Source organism: Podarcis raffonei, chromosome 2 (genome assembly GCF_027172205.1).
Source record: "Podarcis raffonei isolate rPodRaf1 chromosome 2, rPodRaf1.pri, whole genome shotgun sequence".
In the NCBI taxonomy this organism is placed as follows: Eukaryota; Metazoa; Chordata; class Lepidosauria; order Squamata; family Lacertidae; genus Podarcis; species Podarcis raffonei.
Window position 1 is genome coordinate 113643013 of NC_070603.1, and position 19889 is coordinate 113662901.

The 19889-nt window shown below is 46.9% G+C and overlaps 1 pseudogene; it reads left to right on the forward strand.

The window, feature by feature from the left end:
- Positions 1 to 19889, forward strand: part of LOC128408985 (von Willebrand factor A domain-containing protein 7-like) — a 45159-nt pseudogene that overhangs the window by 10697 nt on the left and 14573 nt on the right.

The window sequence follows — 19889 nt, forward strand, 5'->3', positions numbered from 1 at the left end:
TACAGAATCGTGATAAATCTGTCTGAGCTGCTGAATTACAGATTTAAGAGAAGTTCATTGTTGTTGTTGTTGTTTAGTCGTTTAGTTGTGTCCGACTCTTCGTGACCCCATGGACCAGAGCATGCCAGGCACTCCTGTCTTCCACTGCCTCCCACAGTTTGTCAAACTCATGCTGGTAGCTTCAAGAACACTGTCCAACCATCTCGTCCTCTGTCGTCCCCTTCTCCTTGTGGCCTCCATCTTTCCCAACATCAGGGTCTTTTCCAGGGAGTCTTCTCTTCTCATGAGGCGGCCAAAGTATTGGAGCCTCAGCTTCAGGATCTGTCCTTCCAGTGAGCACTCAGGGCTGATGTCCTTCAGAATGGATCAGTTTGATCTTCTTGCAGTCCATGGGACTCTCAAGAGTCTCCTCCAGCACCATAATTCAAAAGCATCAATTCTTTGGCGATCAGCCTTCTTTATGGTCCAGCTCTCACTTCCATACATCACTACTGGGAAAACCATAGCTTTAACTATACGGACCTTTGTTGGCAAGGTGATGTCTCTGCTAAAAGAGCACCTTTCCCCCTTTCCTGTGTGTTCTACAGTAAACCCAGCCAGTCCTGTTTTCCCGGTTGCTCCTGCTTCTAAGAAGACCTGTGACAACTGCAAAAGGCTCCCAGGGTAAGTCTCATATTCTCCCCTCACCTCCTTCCATGGGCTTTGCTATGTACTAAGCTTGGATCCTAGAACAATAGGCAGGTAGGATCCTAGAATGATACAACTGATTGGCTCGCAGGAGAAGACCAATCAGGCTCCAGGAGGGAGTTAATCAGCCTATTAGGCTGGTAGGTTCGTAGAATGCAACAACTGATAGGCCTGCAGGAAAAGACCAATCAGGCTCCAGGAGGGAGTTAATCAGCCTATTAGGCTGGTAGGTTCGTAGAATGCAACAACTGATAGGCCTGCAGGAGAAGACCAATCAGGCTCCAGGAGAGAAGCAGAATCAGCCAATCAGACGGGACTCATTGTGTAAATAATGTATATAAAAGCCTGAGGTTTGGGGGGAAATTCCATCACTGTTTTACAAGCTGCAATAAAGAGCATGAAATCACTACAGGACTCTATTTCAGGCTTACTAAGAACTGGTTGAACCTATTGTTCTATTGTTGGCGCATGAGCTGGTGGCAACAAAGGAGCATTACTCCCTGTGTAACTCTGTGGCACCTTAATTTTTTTCCTCCTTTCTTTTGTGGTCTCCCACTGAGAGAGAGGGCTCATCCATACTTCCTTTTGTGCTGTGTTTCTAAGCGCAGAAACTCCTCTGTTTATGCTCCTCAAACCCAAAGAGATGCTACGTTCCCTACCCGTTTGTGCCAAAAAAAAATGTAAAGCGGATGAATTCAATTCGTAACTATTGTCTAAATAAACTCTACTTTTTAATCTTCCAGACATATGGTAAAACCAAGTTATACTTAATGCGTCCCATGCTCCTAAAGTTACAAAATGACTTTTGCCGTGTCATAGAATGATAGAACTGTAGAGATGAAAGGGACACCAAAGGTCATCTCGCCCAGGCTTCCTCAACCTCGTCCCTTCAGATGTTTTGAGACTACAATTCCCATCATCCCTGACCACTGGTCCTGCTAGCTAGGGATCATGGGAGTTGTAGGCCAAAAACATCTGAAGGGCTGAGGTTGAGGAACCCTGATCTAGGCCAACAGTGTCAAGAGGGCTTTTTAAAAAATATTGTATTTCCCCCCTGAAAATTGTGGTGTGTTTTTTCTTGGGGGAAACAGGAAAAATTGTGGTTCCCCACCCCCCATGGCTTCAATACTTCCTGAAATTTTTTATCTGCTATTAAGACTCCAACTCCGGCCAGCCCCAGGCAGCAAGGCCAGTGGTCAAGAATGATAGGAGTTTAATCCAACAAAGTCTAAGGATCACAAGTTCCCCATCCCTGCCAAAAACACTGGCATATACCTTCTCTCAACGATTTAGTGCCGTATTTTCCGGCGTATAAGACGACTGGGCGTATAAGACGACCCCCAACTTTTCCAGTTAAAATATAGTTTGGGATATACTCGCCATATAAGACTACCCCTCTTCCAATGCACACCAAATAATTTTTTAAAAAAAAACAGTCTCCAGTCCGGCTCAGAAATCCACTGCAAGGGCTGCTTGGGCTGAGGCAGTGGCCACGTGTCTAGTTGCTGGGGCAACGCGAGGCCACCATTTTGGACCACGTGGTCTACTACCGGGAGCAGTTAGGGTCATTCTGTTGCTGGTGATTGGGGGGACTTCTGGGGCCAATTTTCAAGCGTATTTCTGCTTCATCTAGAGAGCTTGGTGTCCACTGATTTAATTTGCTGTCGTTTTGTCCTTTGGTGGGGAGTTGCTGTAGGAGCTGCTGCTGTAGCCAGCGTATAAGATGACCCCCGACTTTTGAGAAGAATTTCCTGTGTTAAAAAGTAGTCTTAGGTAAAGGGTAAAAGGACCCCTGACCATTAGGTCCAGTCGTGACCGACTTTGGGGTTGCAGCGCTCATCATGCATTATTGGTCGAGGGAGCCAGCGTACAGCTTCCAGGTCATGTGGCCAGCATGACTAAGCCGCTTCTGGCGAACCAGAGCAGTGCACGGAAACGCCGTAACTTCCCGCTGGAGCAGTACCTATTTATCTATTTACACTTTGACGTGCTTTCGAACTGCTAGATTGGCAGGAGCAGGGACTGAGCAACGGGAGCTCACCCCATCGCGGGGATTCAAACCGCCAACCTTCTGATCTGCAAGCCCTTGGACACCACCCGCGTCCAAAAAGTCCAAACGTAGTCTTATACGCCAGAAAATACAGTATTTGGAAAAATGAATCCTAGTGCACAGCCCTTGGTCTGGTTGGATGATGATGATGATTTTATTAATCTTTAGAAAGTATATCAAATGTGGTTTGGGGTGAGTGGTCATAGTGCTGAGCAGCCTTCGCCTCCTCTCAAATAAATTACCGGTAATCAAAAAACAGTACATTTACCAACTTCCACATTGCTTGACAGAGGCCAGTTCTCATGTGATGGAAACATCGTGGTGAATGACCTGCTCACAAGTGGGTACAAAGCAGGACAGTGCACGTCCAAACCCAAAGGTAAGGCCAGAGATCATTGCTGGAGTTTGTTTTGTTTTGTTGCCAGTTGTCCCCCATTTTTGCTTTATTTTAACACATGCACGATAATAATAATAATAATAATTATTATTATTATTATTATTATTATTATTATTATTAATACCCCGCCCTCCCCAGCCAAGGCTGGGCTCAGGGCGGCTAACAAGCAATAATAAAAACAAATTGAATGAATACAACTTAAAAACAAGATTAAAATACAACATTAAAATATTGAAACCTCATCGCAGGAGGAGAAAGGAAAAGAAAAAAGAAAGAGAGGGAGGGAATCAAATTGGCTCCAAGCCAAAGGCCAGGTGGAACAACAGGCCCTGTGGAAAGAAATCAGATCCTGCAGGGCCCTGGTCTCATGAGACAGAGCGTTCCACCAGGCCGGAGCCAGTGTTGAAAAGGCCCTGGCTCTGGTTGAGGCTAATATAACTTCCTTAGGGCCCGGGACCTCTAGGGTGTTGCTATATATGGACCTTAAGGTCCTCCGTGGGGCATATCGGGACAGGCGGTCCCGTAGGTACGAGGGTCCTAGGCCGTGACGGGCTTTAAAGGTCAAAAGCAGCACCTTAAATCTGACCCTGTACTCCACCGGGAGCCAGTGCAGCTGGAAAAGCACTGGGTGAATATGCTCCCATGGCAGAGACGCTGTGAGGAGCCTCGCTGCAGCATTCTGCACCCGCTGGAGTTTCTGGGACAGCTTCAAGGGCAGCCCAGCATAGAGCGATAGCTCTAGTACTGTACTGGAAACCAGACGGACAAATTCCAGATTACTTTAGCCTCCGTGATATGGTGGTTGGGGGAGGGGTTATAGTTGTGATTTATATTGTATCTTATTATGTTAGGTTGGGGTGGTCATTTCTAAGAAGAGCCACAAATTTACAGAAACTTGATAATAAAATTTTAAAAAATTGTCCAGTAGCACCTTAGAGACCAACTAAGTTTGTTCTGCGTATAAGCTTTCATGTGCATGCACACTTCTTTGGTATCTGAAGAAGTGTGCATGCACAATACCCAGAACAAACTTAGTTGGTCTCTAAGGTGCTACTGGGCAACTTTTTATTTTTTTTATTTATTTTGTCTGCGTCAGACCAACATGGCTACCTACCTGAATTGATAATAAAAAACAGATTAAAATTCCAACTTGTCCATTAATAGTATCAACATATTTTAGTGATCTTATATTTGCATTTTATATTTCTTTGGATTTTAAAGATTTATTGTGGATTTGTTTTTATTGTATTATATTATAGATACATACACACACACACACACACACACACACACACACAGTGGTACCTCGGGTTAAGAACTTAATTCGTTCTGGAGGTCCGTTCTTAACCTAAAACTGTTCTTAACCTGAAGCACCACTTTAGCTAATGGGGCCTCCCGCTGCCGCCGCGCCGCCGGAGCCCAATTTCTGTTCTCATCCTGAAGCAAAGTTCTTAACCCGAGGTACTATTTCCGGGTTAGTGGAGTCTGTAACCTGACGCGTATGTAACCCGAGGTACCGCACTGTATATGTATAAACTTAATACAATAAAATACAATAAAATAATATAAAATGTTATAAAAGTATTAGTAACAAATTATTAAAAAATATATATGCCTGATGTACATAGATGCAACATTGCTCTGATCCAGTCCAGCTTATTATTATTTCCTGTATTCTCTTTGTAGGCAAATGTGGACATGGTGGAAGAAACGATCCGCTGCAATATTTCTCTCCCACGGGGGGGATCAACAAGGAGACAAATGACCCCCGCCTCTCCCCACATCATCAGCTGCATCAACAAGCAGCCGAACTGGCAATACAAGCCACAAGGGACTTCTTTGTAGGAGATGGTATGGTTCACAGTCACAACCACAGGGACACCCACATTTAGTGACAGAGTTCCAGCACCGGGGAGCGGAGAGCAGTCGGGGTCGTGGCTGGCGCACACCCTGAGGGCATGGCGTGCCACCCGCAGGGGCATGGCACCCAGTGGGGGTGGGGGGCAGCCATGATTGCACCCCACCAGGATCGCACTGTCAGGGGCGGTGCGCTCCCCCTGCCCCCCTCTTCCTCCGCCGGTGCCCACATTGTTGTCTTTTCAGCACAAAGCTCATACTTTTTTCTATCTTCCAGGCCACTTATGATCTTGCTTTTATTTTAGTCCTTGTAGCATGGTTGGTGGTTTTAGCTCCTGTGGTTTTTGGTGGTTCTTTTCTTCAGGTGTTGTGTTTTGTTTCTGTCCTTATGTGTTGCCCTTGTTTTTATGCTTTAGGGATTTTATCCTGGGTCGGATTTTTTTAAGGTATATGGGCCCCTTTTGTATGTCACCTTAAACTATGGTTAAAGGTAAAGGTAAAGGGACCCCTGACCATTAGGTCCAGTCTTGGCCGACTCTGGGGTTGCGGCGCTCATCTCGCTTTATTGGCCGAGGGAGCCGGCATACAGCTTCCGGGTCATGGGGCCAGCATGACTAAGCCGCTTCTGGCGAACTAGAGCAGCGCACGGAAATGCCGTTTACCTTCCTGCCAGAGCGGTACCTATTTATCTACTTGCACTTTTGACGTGCTAACGGAGCTCACCCTGTTAAACCATGGTTAGCAATGATTAAAAGGTGAACAAACATCATGATGTCCGAAATAAGGGTGTAACTTACATAGAGGTGAACAGGGTACAGACGTATCACGAGAGTCAAACAGAATCCATTCCGGAAGTCAGTTCGACTTCCAAAGCGCGGCTTCTGATTGGTTGTAGGAAGCTCCTGCAGCCAATCGGAAGCCACAGAAGCCCTGTTGGACCTTTGGCTTCCAAAAGTACATTCGAAAATCAGAACATTCACTTCCGGTTTCTGATTGTTCGGGAGTCAGAACGTTTGACTCCCAAGGCATTCGGATGCTGAGGCATGACTGTAATGTCCTGGCAACTGCTACTACTTAGGGGTTTCAACTGATAAATGTTTTAAAAAGGTAAAGGTAAAGGACGCCTGACAGTTAAGTCCAGTCACGAACAACTCTGGGGTTGCAGCGCTCATCTCGCTTTACTGGCCGAGGGAGCCGATGTTTGTCCGCAGACAGTTTTTCCGGGTCATGTGGCCAGCATGACTAAGCCGCTTCTGTCGAAAGCAGAGCAGTGCATGGAAACACCATTTACTTTTCCGCAGGAGCAGTACCTATTTATCTACTTGCACTTTGACGTGCTTTTGAACTGCTAACGGAGCTCACCCCATTAAACCAAGGTTAGCAATGATTAAAAGGTGAACAAACATCATGATGTCCGAAATAAGGGTGTAACTTACATAGAGGTGAACAGGGTACAGACGTAGCACGAGAGTCAAACAGAATCCATTCCGGAAGTCAGTTCGACTTCCAAAGCACGGCTTCTGATTGGTTGTAGGAAGCTCCTGCAGCCAATCGGAAGCCACAGAAGCCCTGTTGGACCTTTGGCTTCCAAAAGTACATTCGAAAATCAGAACATTCACTTCCGGTTTCTGATTGTTCGGGAGTCAGAACGTTTGACTCCCAAGGCATTCGGATGCCGAGGCATGACTGTAATGTCCTGGCAACTGCTACTACTTAGCGGTTTCAACTGACAAATGTTTTAAAAAAGGTAAAGGTAAAGGACACCTGACAGTTAAGTCCAGTCACAAACAACTCTGGGGTTGCGGCGCTCATCTCGCTTTACTGGCCGAGGGAGCCGACGTTTGTCCGCAGACAGTTTTTCCGGGTCATGTGGCCAGCATGACTAAGCCGCTTTTGTCGAAAGCAGAGCAGTGCACGGAAACACCATTTACCTTTCCGCAGGAGCAGTACCTATTTATCCACTTGCACTTTGACATGCTATCGAACTGCTAGGTTGGCAGGAGCAGGGACTGAGCAACGGGAGCCTACCCTGTCGCTGGGATTCCAGCCACCAACCTTCCGATCGGCAAGTCCTAGGCTCTGTGGTTTAACCCACAGCACCACCCGCGTCCCTATACATTTTTACTTACCTTTAACATATTGTTACAACTGTTCTTTTATAGTACAGAGGAAAAAGGGACAGAAGGAATCATGAGGGAAGTGGTGACTGGCCTCACGGCCACATTGTAGTGTGTTTTTTTACATAGCACACACAAACATTGTGATTTGCAATATATCACCATGTTGAATATTATGAAAGAAGAAGAGGTTTGGATTTGATATCCCGCCTTTCACTCCCTTTAAGGAGTCTCAAAGCGGCTAACATTCTCCTTTCCCTTCCTCCCCCACAACAAACACTCTGTGAGGTGAGTGGGGCTGAGAGACTTCACAGAAGTGTGACTGGCCCAAGGTCACCCAGCAGCTGCAGGTGGAGGAGCGGAGACGCGAACCCGGTTCCCCAGATTATGAGACTACCGCTCTTAACCACTACACCACACTGGCTCTCCATGATCTGGACTTCAAACCAATTTTTGACAATGCATCCATCCCTTGCCCAGCCCTACTGTGTTTGTGTGTGTGCTATACAAAAAATAGCCAATGCCTCTAACATAGCTCCATCCTTATTTCAGATATGTTGCTGGCGATATATCACGATGTTGAAAACCAGCTCTAGACATAACCTGTTTTTACTCTGCATTTCACTAGGGTACGGCCTCCTGGACAAGGTGGGCAGCGATACCTTTAAGAAGTTTTTCAGCCTGGAAGGCTATTCACTCACCTTTGTAATAGACACAACCGGCAGCATGTCAGATGACATAAAACAGGCCCAAACCACCTGCATTGAGCTCATCCGAAAGTATTCCAGCTCCCCAGATGCACCCTTTAACTACATTCTTGTTCCATTCAATGATCCAGGTGAGGATGCAAAGCGAAAGAGTTGATTTCTCCCAAATGAGTCCACTTGGTCTTATAGCTATCAACTTACAGATTTGAAAATAAGGGACCAGCAGCCTTGAAAATAAGGGATCAGCAGCCAAAATAAGGGATTTTCAGAGCACAGGTATGTTCAACTTCTGAGCCCCTCTGAGCCAAAGGCAGAAAGCCCAGCCAGTAGCCAAATGAAGCCTCAAGTGGTGGTTCCCACAGCGCAGCAACCCGGCAAAGGGGATGCAGCAAGGAAAACCACCGTCACCTCTCCGCTGGGAAGCACTGAGCAAAGGCGAGTCCCCAGGCAACGTGGCCGATTTGATCAGCACAAGGCATGCAAGCTCCACCCCCCCAGTCGTTCTTAGACTCCTTATTGGGTGAGCAACGCAGCCAAGCAACACAGCTGGAGCCTCCCTCCTCCCTGGCCGGCAGGGAGGGAGGGAGAGGAGCTGCTTCCTTTGAAACCCGGGAAATTTAAGGGACAGCATTAATAAGGGACAGCAGCGGGACATGGTGCTGGGATAAGGGATTTCCCGCCAAATAAGGGACGGTTGACAGCTATGCTTGATCTGGAATTGCTATCCTTTTTGCTCACTCTTCACAGTGAACCCAAACAGTGTGTGAGGGCCCACAGGAACTGTGGCCCTCCAGGTTTTATCAGAGACTACAACTCCCATCATCCCTCACCATTGGCCCTTGGTGGCTGGGGTGCTGTTGGGAGTTGGAGTGCAACGAGAAGGGGAGGGTCATAGCTGGTGGCGGCGGCTGCATTTGTATCCCAAACGTCGTCTTGAAGGAGCCCAGGGAATGATAAATTTGAATAATTGATATGCTGCCCTTCTATAAATAAATAAAAAATTCAGGACAGCTTGCGAACGGAACAATGAGAAGTGTTATAAAAACAACCATGACATCGAAAGACAGCAATCAAAAGTGGTACAAAGCAGTACAGATCAAATGTGAAGTTACCCTGTAATCAAAAGTTTTCTGTGTTGCCCTCCTGTTTCTCAGAATTGTTTTGTGGCACTGTTTTTTAATAAGAATAAGAATAAGAATAATAGCTCCAACTTTAGGCTGTCCAGTGCAGACTTCCTGAATGCATTGAGGTTTTTCAGGACAACTGAAGTCGAAACTTCTTGCTTGCAGCTTTTGCTTCTATCACTGTTCATAGATTGAAGGGGGTGCAGCACTACTGATATGCCCCTGAATTGCACCATAATTGTGACAGGTATTTTTAATGTATACAGTCATACCTCAGGTTACAGCCGCTTCAGGTTGCGTTTTTTCGGGTTACGGACCGCTGAAACCCGGAAGTACCGGAACGGGTTACTTCTGGGTTTCGGTGGTCGTGCATACGCAGAAGCGCTGAATAGCGCTTTGCGCATGCACAGAAGCACCGAATCACAACCCGCGCGTACGCAGACGCGGGTTGTGAACGTGCATCCCACACGGATCACGTTCGCAACCCAAGTGTCCACTGCATTTTGTTTCGTTATTAAAATGTTATTGACCCCATGCTCCCATAAAGGGGAAGGATAGGAAGTGAGCTGAATAAATAAAATACTAGAGAGTAGGGATAGCCAACTTGGTGCTCTCCAGATATTGTTAGACTACAACTCCCATCAGTCCTAGAGTCCTCGCCAGCACAGCAAATGGTCAGGGCTGGTGGGAATTGTAGTCCAACGTGGCGGGTGTAATATTGGCTACCCCTGGCTTGGGGTATGTCTGTATCTGCAGCGTTCGGTTCATGTCTTCACAACTCAGTCCCTCTCATATGCATCCCTGCAGGTGTTGGCCCAGTCCAAGAGACTCATGACGTGGATGAGTTTAAGTCCTTCATCTCTAGGCTCAAAGCTGATGGCGGTGGTGACTGCCCAGAGTTGGCACTAAGCGGTCTGAAGTTGGCTTTGGAGCACAGCTTGCCACGGTCTGCCCTTCCTTCCCTTATTCCTGAAACAAATCTTCTTGTTACCCTTGTTCCTCCAGTCCTATTACCACCTTGGCTTGAGAACCCAGAAGTCTGACGCTCTCTTCAATCCCTCATGCATTGGATTTCTTTCTTTCCAAACTTAGGTTCCAAAGTGGTAAATGTTTCTGAATTATTTGTACAGAAACACTGATGGCTTGATTAAGCCACATGGTATAATAATAATAATAATAATAATAATAATAATAATAATAATGGTATTATTTATACCACGCCCACACTCTGGGCGGCTCACAACAGAATATTAAAAACACAATAAACATTAAACATTAAAAACTTCCCTAAACAGGGCTGCCTTCAGGTGTCTTCTAAAAGTCTGGTAGTTGTTGTTCTCTTTGACATCTGATGGGAGGGCGTTCCCCAGGGCGGGCGCCACTACTGAGAAGGCCCTCTGCCTGGTTCCCTGTAACTTGGCTTCTCGCAGTGAGGGAACCGCCAGAAGGCCCTCAGAACTGGACCACAGTGGCTGAACAATGGGGGTGGAGATGCTCCTTCAGGTATACTGGACCAAGGCCATTTAGGGCTCTAAAGGTCAGCACCAACACTTTGAATTGTGCTCGGAAATGTACTGGGAGCCAGTGTAGGTCTTTCAAGAACGGTGTTATGTGGTCTCGGTGGCCGCTCCCAGTCACCAGTCTAGCTCCCGCATTCTGGATTATTTGTAGTTTCCGGGTCACCTTCAAAGGTAGCCCCACATAGAGCGCATTGCAGTAGTCCAGCTTGAAGCATCCAGCTTAGACCTCCTTACTGATAGTATTCACATGGTGGAATGGGAAGAACCAAGGCTTGATAACCGTTTCTCCCAAGCTTAGGAGGAATGGCCCAGGTAAGCCTGGCAGGGCAGCTTACACTATGGTCTTAACCCCTTCATACATTTATTAGACTTCAGCATGTTGGTTGTATGAGGCGGCTTATCACACAAATTGCTCGCCTCCCTGTACAGCATACTGTTAGCTTGTTCAACCCTCTTCCATAAGATCCCTTTTCATCTTCTCCAGGTCTGAGATCTTCATCTTTACTGATGCTGGAGCTAAAGACGAATACCTGAAAGATAAAGTCACCGTCCTGATTGATTCCTCTAAGTCTGTGGTGAACTTTGCTCTCACGGGTTATTGTTCCAGCAGGAAACGCAGAGGTACGTAAATCCTGGCAAGTAATATGTGTCAGCTTCGCCTTTGAGCCGGTGCCAACGACTGGGCTCAACCTCTTCTGCCCCGACTGGGCCAGGTGAGCTGGAAAGCACTTCCAGAGACCTTCCACTGCAGGAGAGCAGGTCTAAGTGCAACGGACTCACAACTTTGAGCCGTGAGCACCAAAGTCAGCAGAGCACAGCAGAGTATGAATCACACGAACAACGGCTCTGAAGCTTAACTTCTTTATTTTATTACAGCTACTGCAAACCAAAATAAACAAAAAACTAAAGACTAAAGGAGGCTTCTAGACTGCATGAGTGTTACAGTTTCTTATGCAGCCATCTTATCTCTACACAGATAACACTCAGACTCCCACAGAGTCAGGCTGGAGCAGAGGAAGCAATGAGCAGATTCCTCCCCCTGCCTTCTGAAAATATCATGAGGTTCTCACAATGGGAGGGGTGAAATATCCACAATATGAACAAAAAATGGGGGAGAAAATGAGGTGGTCTGTGGCCCAACAGCCATGTTAGTGAAGTGGGGACCACTCCTTTGTGATCAGCCCACAAAAGTTAGGTAAAGGTAAAGGGACTCCTGACCATTAGGTCCAGTCGTGGCTGAGTCTGGGGTTGCGGCGCTCATCTCGCTTTATTGGCCAAGGGAGCCGGCGTACAGCTTCCAGGTCATGTGGCCAGCATGACGAAGCCGCTTCTAGTGAAACTAAAGCAGCACACGGAAACGCCGTTTACCTTCCCGACAGAGCGGTCCCTATTTATCTACTTGCACTTTGATGTGCTTCCGAACTGCTAGGTTGGCAGGAGCTGGGACCAAGCAACGGGAGCTCACAACGTCGCGGGGATTCGAACCGCCGACCTTCTGATCAGCAAGCCCTAGGCTCTGTGGTTTAACCCAAAGTTACTGCTCTTTAAAGGGGTGGGCTCATCCCAGATAGGCTGGTGAAAGGGCAGAACAGGAGGGATGTTTTTCTCTTCCTTTGTAGCCAGCACTGAAACCAAGTGGGCAGGTGGAAGAGGATTGGAGAGATCTGCCTCTCCTTCATCTTCCCACTGACTTGCCTGCATGGAATTCCTGGTCTGTAATGGCTATGGGGAAATTTGTTGAATACAAGACCATCTGTGTGATCCAGTCCCGTGCTGCCTCCGTAATATATGAAGCATGGATAAGGCAGGGGCATGTTGAAGATGTTATTCTTTTTTTCTCTCACAGGGAACCTGTGGCCCTACAGATCTTGCTCGACTCCAGCTCCCAGCGGCTTCAGCCAGCAGGGACAATGATCAAGATTGATGGGAGCTGCAGACCAGCAACATCTGGAGGGCCACAGTTTTCCCAGCCATGCTAGAGCAACCAGAGTGAGCTGGAGGAACGAAAATTTCAGCATGTCCTCCAAATGAGCCAGGGCTTCCTATATAGGAATATGTGGAAGCAGCCTTATGCAGAGTCAGGTCACTGGTCCACCTGACTCAGGTGTGTCTTCACTGACTGAGAGCAGCTTTCCAGGACTTCCAGAGGAGCCCTGCCTGGACATCCCAGGTACTGAATTTTAGGCTTTTGGCATGCAAAGCATGCATGTTCTGTTTTGTTTTCTGGTCCTTTTGCAATACAGTGTGTTTTGTACTGAGTTGACGTTCGACTCCAAGTATATTTCAAAGTGGAACCTTAGTTGATGAACAAATTGGCTTCCGAACACCACAAACCTGGAAGTAAGTGTTCCAGTTTGCAAAAAATTTTCAGAAGCCGAACATCCGATGTGGCTGTCAGCTATTGTTTCAGGGGCACCTGCGCCAATCGGAAGCCACACCTTGGTTTTCAAATGTTTTGGAAGTCGAAAGGATTTCTAGAACAGATTATGTTCGAGAACCAAGGAACCACTGTATTGTGCCAGAGCTGCCAATTGTTTCTGTCTTTGTTGTTGCATGGTTTATCATTATGGTTGGTTTGTATCTTGGACCACTTCTATATGCCTGCTTTTTCTTTTCTTTTCTTTTTTCTTTTCTTTTGCTTTTTTTTGGTGGGAGGGATGCCTGCTAGTTCAGAATCTTAAGTGGATTTGATGCTATGGTGCCAAATAATAATAATAATAATAATAATAATAATAATAATAATAATAATAGACAGCTTGCAGTAAGGAATGTGGGAGCATCCCAAGTTGTCTGGAAGTGAGCCTGGATGTGTTTTTAAATTTTCTTGTTTTCTGTTGCATTGGTCGCCATCTAGAGGATTATAGCATGAAGTGACTGATATATAGTGTCATGCTCATGCACAATGCAATCTGAACGCTGAGATTTAAGGAGTTCCACAGCATACCCTGGGTTGGTTTCTTCTGAATGAGGCTAATTGGGATTGTTTGTGTGGTTTGTTGGCTTCTTTACACATATATGCAGGCTGAGCATATAATGCAAAGGTTCACTGCTTTCACATAACAAGAGATCCTGCTCTCCCATTAGGTTTCTAGTAAAGGTAAAGGTACCCCTGACCATTAGGTCCAGTCGTGGATGACTCTGGGGTTGTGCGCTCATCTCGCTTTATTGGCGGAGGGAGCCAGCGTACAGCTTCCGGGTCATGTGGCCAGCATGACTAAGCCGCTTCTGGCGAACCAGAGCAGCGCATGGAAACACCGTTTACCTTCCCGCCAGAGCGGTACCTATTTATCTACTTGCACTTTGACATGCTTTCGAACTGCTAGGTTGGCAGGAGCAGGGACCAAGCAATGGGAGCTCACCCCGTCGCAGGGATTCAAACTGCCGACCTTCTGATCGGCAAGCCCTAGGCTCTATGGTTTAGACCACAGCGCCACCTCCATCCCATTTCTTTTGTTGTATACTTAAAAACAGCATAAAACAGCATAGAATACAACATAAAATGCAGCATCAATATCAATGAAATTCAAAAATTCAGGGGTCATTGTGAGGGGGAGGGGAACCCAGTCAGTAGACATCGAATGATCACCAGGGCTAATTGGCCAAGTTGGTCCTACTGGGGCCAGCAAGGAGACCAGGGAAGAATTAAATATGGGGTCCCAGAAAGGGTTTCTTCATAGAAGAGGAAAGGGAAAAGGGAATAGAGGATCAGGCTGGTTCAAATTGAAGGACAAGCAGAATAGCTCTGTCTTACAGACCCTGCGGAAGGAGATCAAGACCTGCAGATAACCTGCTAAAAATGGTCGCAACCCCAGGAACATAAATTTTGCTTCTCATTTTCATGCTTCTCATTTCTCATTTTCTCATTTTCAGTTCAGTTCTCCACATTTCCTGATGAATCTGCAAGTCAGCATTTTAATCTGCGCATCTCCAATAGGCAGTCTTTTGAAAGCAGTTTTTCCTCAAGCTGTTGTTGTTAAATGGTGTCCGACTCTTCCACTGCCTCTCACAGTTTAGTCAAACTCATGCTAGTAGCTTCGAGAACAATATCCAACCATCTCGTCCTCTGTCATCCTCTTCTCCTTGTGCCCTCCATCTTTCCCAACATCAGGGTCTTTCCCAGGGAGTCTTCTCTTCTCATGAGGTGCCAAAGTATTGGAGCCTCAGTTTCAGGATCTGTTCTTCCAGTGAGCACTCAGGGCTGATTTCCTTAAGAATGGAGAGGTTTGATCTTCTTGCAGTCCATGGGACTCTCAAGAGTCTCCTCCAGCGCCAGAATTCAAAAGCATCAATTCTTCGGCGATCAGCCTTCTTTATGGTCCAGCTCCCACTTCCATACATCACTACTGAGAAAACCATAGCTTTAACTATAAGGCTTTGTTGGACAGCCACTTTGCTTTCTTGCATTTATCCCATTTCTAGGGTGCTACAAATGAAGTCTTATGTCTCTTTCCAGACTCAGTGCCAGGAATCCCTGTCTGTTGCCCTTTTTTGTGCCCACACAGACATCTCAGTGATATCCCCTCCCACAGGGGAGGGCAAAGGAAGGGAAAGCCTGCCTCCTTCCAGAAGGATCCCCAACTATTTGCTCCGGTGACAACAGATCTCCTGAACCTGACCATCTTTTCAGTTGTGCAAAAGCCCATCCTTGTAGCCAAGGAGAATCTGCCAGACTCATGAGGAGACAAGAGCTGTGCTGCCGGGTCATGCAGATGGCCCATCTAGGGTAGCATCCTGCTCTCACACTGACCAGATGCCTATGGGAAGCACACAAGCAACAGGACCTTTATTACCAATTGTGATTCCCAGCAGCTGGCATTCAGACGCATATTGCCTCCAACAAAGGCATAGCAATCATGACAATCAGTCGGGGTCCAATTGGTTTGACTTTCTTTAGTGGCCTCTTTCTACAACCAGTGTCACAAAATTTGGGCAGGACCTTTGGGAGATCATTCAGAACCAGGCCCATCTTATATTGTGTAATTATTATAAGCAACTGCTGCCAAAAGCTGTTGTTTGCCTTTCCTGCTTGTGGGATGTGAAACACAGGAGCAGTCAAGTACAACATTCCTAAAGTGAACATGTTTACACATGGGGAGGAATGTTTGTCCAGCCAGCAGGTAAACTTCCTGTTTCCTTCTGGGCTGGGACAGACTTTCTCTGCATGTGACTAGAGGTGGGCATGGCCTCACCTGTGCAGGTAACGACAAAAGCACAGGGCAGGGCAGCCATCTCTCTCTCTTTGACTACATGCATTGAAGAAGCAATATCTGCTTAGCCAAAGAGGCTGTCTTGGCCTCCAGCCAAGAGAGGACAAAGGGTCTGTCCCCTTATGAGATAGTTTCCACGTATATGTTACTTTTCTAAGATAAGTCTGCCTTCTGGGATCCGATTGTGAACAGAATGTGAGTGAGTAAACTCTTTTTATACTTTTACAGAAGACTGTGTCATGTCTTATCTTTTATGAGGGAATAAGGGGAAAATACCAGAACAGTTATTATAGAGGCTTTAGCGAGCCTGAGCAAACGCATCCGCTGTGAGTTTAAAAAGGGGAATGTTACTCTGGTAAATTGTGAACTTGTTTACACACGTTGGAAAAGCTATAATCAAACAATATATCCTCTCCTGCATCCCTTAACATTCCCACACTGCTGTGAACAGAGAAAGGGAGGAGAACAGGTTTCAAGACAAAACTCCATCCTTCCTCTCCACAGGTGCTGCCGAGGAGGCTTCCGGGAGAAGTTATGCTAACATCTATGAACAACTAGCTGCATATTCCGGAGGCTTCTATGTGAAGACCACCAAAGGTGAACTCAGCCGGGTCTTGGGCATCATGGAGCTGTCTCTGAATGCTGCCCCTGTCAAAGTGGTCCATAAGCACTTGGGTGGATCTCAGCTCTCTTTCCCTGTGGATGAGACCCTCACAGAAATCACTGTCTCCGTCAAGAGCTTAAGGGCCTCAGGGTTCACTGTTTTTCTGCTGCAGCCTTCAGGTAAGATTTGTTGTAATGCAGAGGATGAGAGCTTTCCTGCAAATGTATAACTGGGGGCAGGGGCTAGAATTCTGATTCCTGTGTAAGTCACCATCCTCTACATCAGGAATGGGGAACCTTTTGCAGCTGGAGGGTTGCCCTTCTAAGCCACTGTCATGAGCAAGCCAGCAGTAAATCACACCAGGCAAGTTAGAGTTAACTCTTTATTAGCAAAAACAGGAGTGTCAGGCCTAATGAGCATAGCAACTCACCTCCGGTAGGTCTTGCCCCCCAAGAAGCAATCAGAGACTGCGCCTGCAAGTCGCCAATCTCTCCTACGCTCTTTTCATGCCTCTCCTGGGTCTGGGAGACCAGTGGGGAGGGGAGTTTGTTGCCTTTTCCCCAGCCAGACTCATCTCTGCCTCTCTGCCTTCCTCCTCTCCTGCTTCAGTTTCTGCCTCTGATTCTGGACTTCTATCTGCCACAGACTCTCCCAGCTCACTAATCCCTGTTACCTCCTCAGCGTCCGACACCGCCTCTTCCCAATCTTCTCCCTCTGAACCACTCATCATGGTCCCACCACCTTTCCCCGGGCTCTGAGCCTTCTTCCCTTGGGGGTTCCCTGACTGGTTCTTCCCAACATTCCTTTGTGTCCAACTATTCTGTGACAGCAACCTTCAAAGTCCTACATAACAATATTGTGTGGAGCAATGAGTGGAAATGTTACCTTCATATGGCAGCCTAGTCAATCATACATGCCTCCCTATCTTCCAACCAGACCAGCAAGGGACATCATCACAGTTAAGGACATATTCCAACCAGGCCCAAACACTCAAGGCAGATGCAAAGCAGGGGCAGTGAGGGGTGTTGTCTGAAGAGAAGAAGAGTTTGGATTTGATATCCCGCTTTATCACTACCCGAAGGAGTCTCAAAGCGGCTAACATTCTCCTTTCCCTTTCTCCCCCACAACAAACATTATGTGAGGTGAGTGGGGCTGAGAGACTCCAGAGAAGTGTGACTGGCCCAAGGTCACCCAGCAGCTGCATGTGGAGGAGTGGGGAAGCGAACCCGGTTCACCAGATTACGAGTCTATTACTCTTAACCACTACACCACACTGGCCAATTCAAGGGAATTGGGGGTGGTGTAAGAGTCTGAAGAGAAGGTAGTGGCTGGAGAGAGTTCTGAGGGCCAGACATCTCTCCATCTCCTGCAACCTTGTCTGTCTTTGTGTCATCCTATGGCAGGTGTCTCGCCATCCACTCACACAGTGATCAACACAGCCAGCCACAAGATTGTGAAGGTGTCCCCCATCCTTGAACGGGGCTTGTGGACCATGACTGTGTCTCCCAGCAGCTCCTACGAGGTGGAAATCGGAGGCAAGAGCTTGCTTGACTTTTCCTACCAGATTATGCAGAAGCAGAAAGAGTACGTGCTTCCGGTGCAGGGAAAACCTGTGGAAGGTAAGTTTTCCGGGATGTGAAGCACCCACACTGAGGGCAGAATTATCTGGTGTTGCTGTTGTTTTTTAAGACTTAAAAAAACACCTATCCTTTTCCAAGAGTTGTACAGAGAATTACTGAACGTATTTTCTCTCAAAATATACATTTTGATAATGCATTGGAACCAATCAAGCATCCTGCAAACTAGCTTCTGATCTGCACTTTAGTATTGGAAAAACGCCCTGGGGGTACCGTATTTTTCGCTCTATAAGACACACCAGACCACAAGACGCACCTAGTTTTTGGAGGAGGAAAACAAGAAAAAAAATATTCTGAATCTCAGAAGCCAGAACAGCAAGAGGGATCGCTGTGCAGTGAAAGCAGCAATCCCTCTTGCTGTTCTGGTTTCTGTGATAGCTGTGCAGCCTGCATTCGCTCCATAAGAAGAAGAAGAAGAGTTTGGATTTGATATCCCGCCTTTCACTCCCCTTCAGGAGTCTCAAAGCGGCTAACAATCTCCTTTCCCTTCCTCCCCCACAACAAACACTCTGTGAGGTAAGTGGGGCTGAGAGACTTCAAAGAAGTATGACTGGCCCAAGGTCACCCAGCAGCTGCATGTGGAGGAGCGGAGACGCGAACCCGGTTCCCCAGATTAGGTGACTACCGCTCTTAACCACTACACCACACTGGCTCTCCCCACACTGGCTCTCCAGATGCACACACATTTCCCCTTACTTTTTAGGAGGGGAAACGTGAGTCTTATAGAGCAAAAAATACCGTACCTGCAGGCCCCCGGAACTCTGAGCGTCCTCTGATGTGCGCAACACTGGAAAAGGTATCTCCCTTCTTCTCCAGGGCACTCCAGCGACATAAATCAAATGATTTATGCACAGTATACTTCTAGCGTTACAGAGCAAGAAGCGTGAGACATCATGGATCTAATCTACTATTTATTTACACACTATATACAGACAAAGGCGTAATGGCGTCCATTCTCTCCAGCTCCGAGAGAACAAAACAGACAGAAATAAATGCAAAAGTACAGTGAAACAGTACCCGCAGCGGAAGAGATAAGATGTTCTTCCTTTCCCAGACTTGTCCCAGACAGGCATGTGATTTACAACAATCTCATCTGCAGCACCGGCTGCATGAAATACTATCATTTAGTCCAAAAGATGCAGATGATCATCATTTGCTAGATACCGCAGGAGGGGAGAGTGGCTGTCATGCTCAGGTTCTGCTTGCAAGCTTCCCGTGGGCCTCTGGTTAGCCACTGTGAGAACAGTACAGTGGACCAGATGGGCCCTTGGCCTGATCCAGGAAGGCTGTTCCTGTGTGCTTCGCATTGGACTTCACAAAGGTCAAATTCCTTAATCATCCCTGGGTTTGGCCTTTCCCATCACCTGCAACCAGAAGTCCTTCTAACTGAAAATGCCAGGGATGAAACCTTCTGTATTCGAGGCAGAACATCTACCACTGAGCGGTGGACTTTTCTGCTCTCATTCAGTTGACAAAAGCTTCTGAGCCTGATCACCTGCTATCTTGGTCTTACTCACCACAGGTGACCAGCCAAGTGGGTAGTCTAAAATCTCTGCTGTTGCTGCACATGAAACTACAACAGAGATGAGGTACAAACCAACCACACATTATATCCAGTAAAGAAAATTCTGCTTTCCAGACTGTGAAAAATACAGTGGTACCTCAGGTTACAGACACTCCAGGTTACAGACTCTGCTAGCCCAGAAATAGTACCTCAGGTTAAGAACTTTACCTCAGGATGAGAACAGAAATTGTGCGGCGGCAACAGGAGGCCCCATTAGCTAAAGTGGTACCTCAGGTTAGGTTAAGAACAGTTTCAGGTTAAGAATGGACCTCCGGAACAAATTAAGTTCTTAACCCGAGGTACCACTGTACCCCAATTAGCTCAGGATGCAACCATAAGTCCCAAGAGGGGAAACCCAGGAACTCAGTGGGGACATTGCATTGATAATGGAGGAAGAAAGACCAGAGGATCTCCAGTG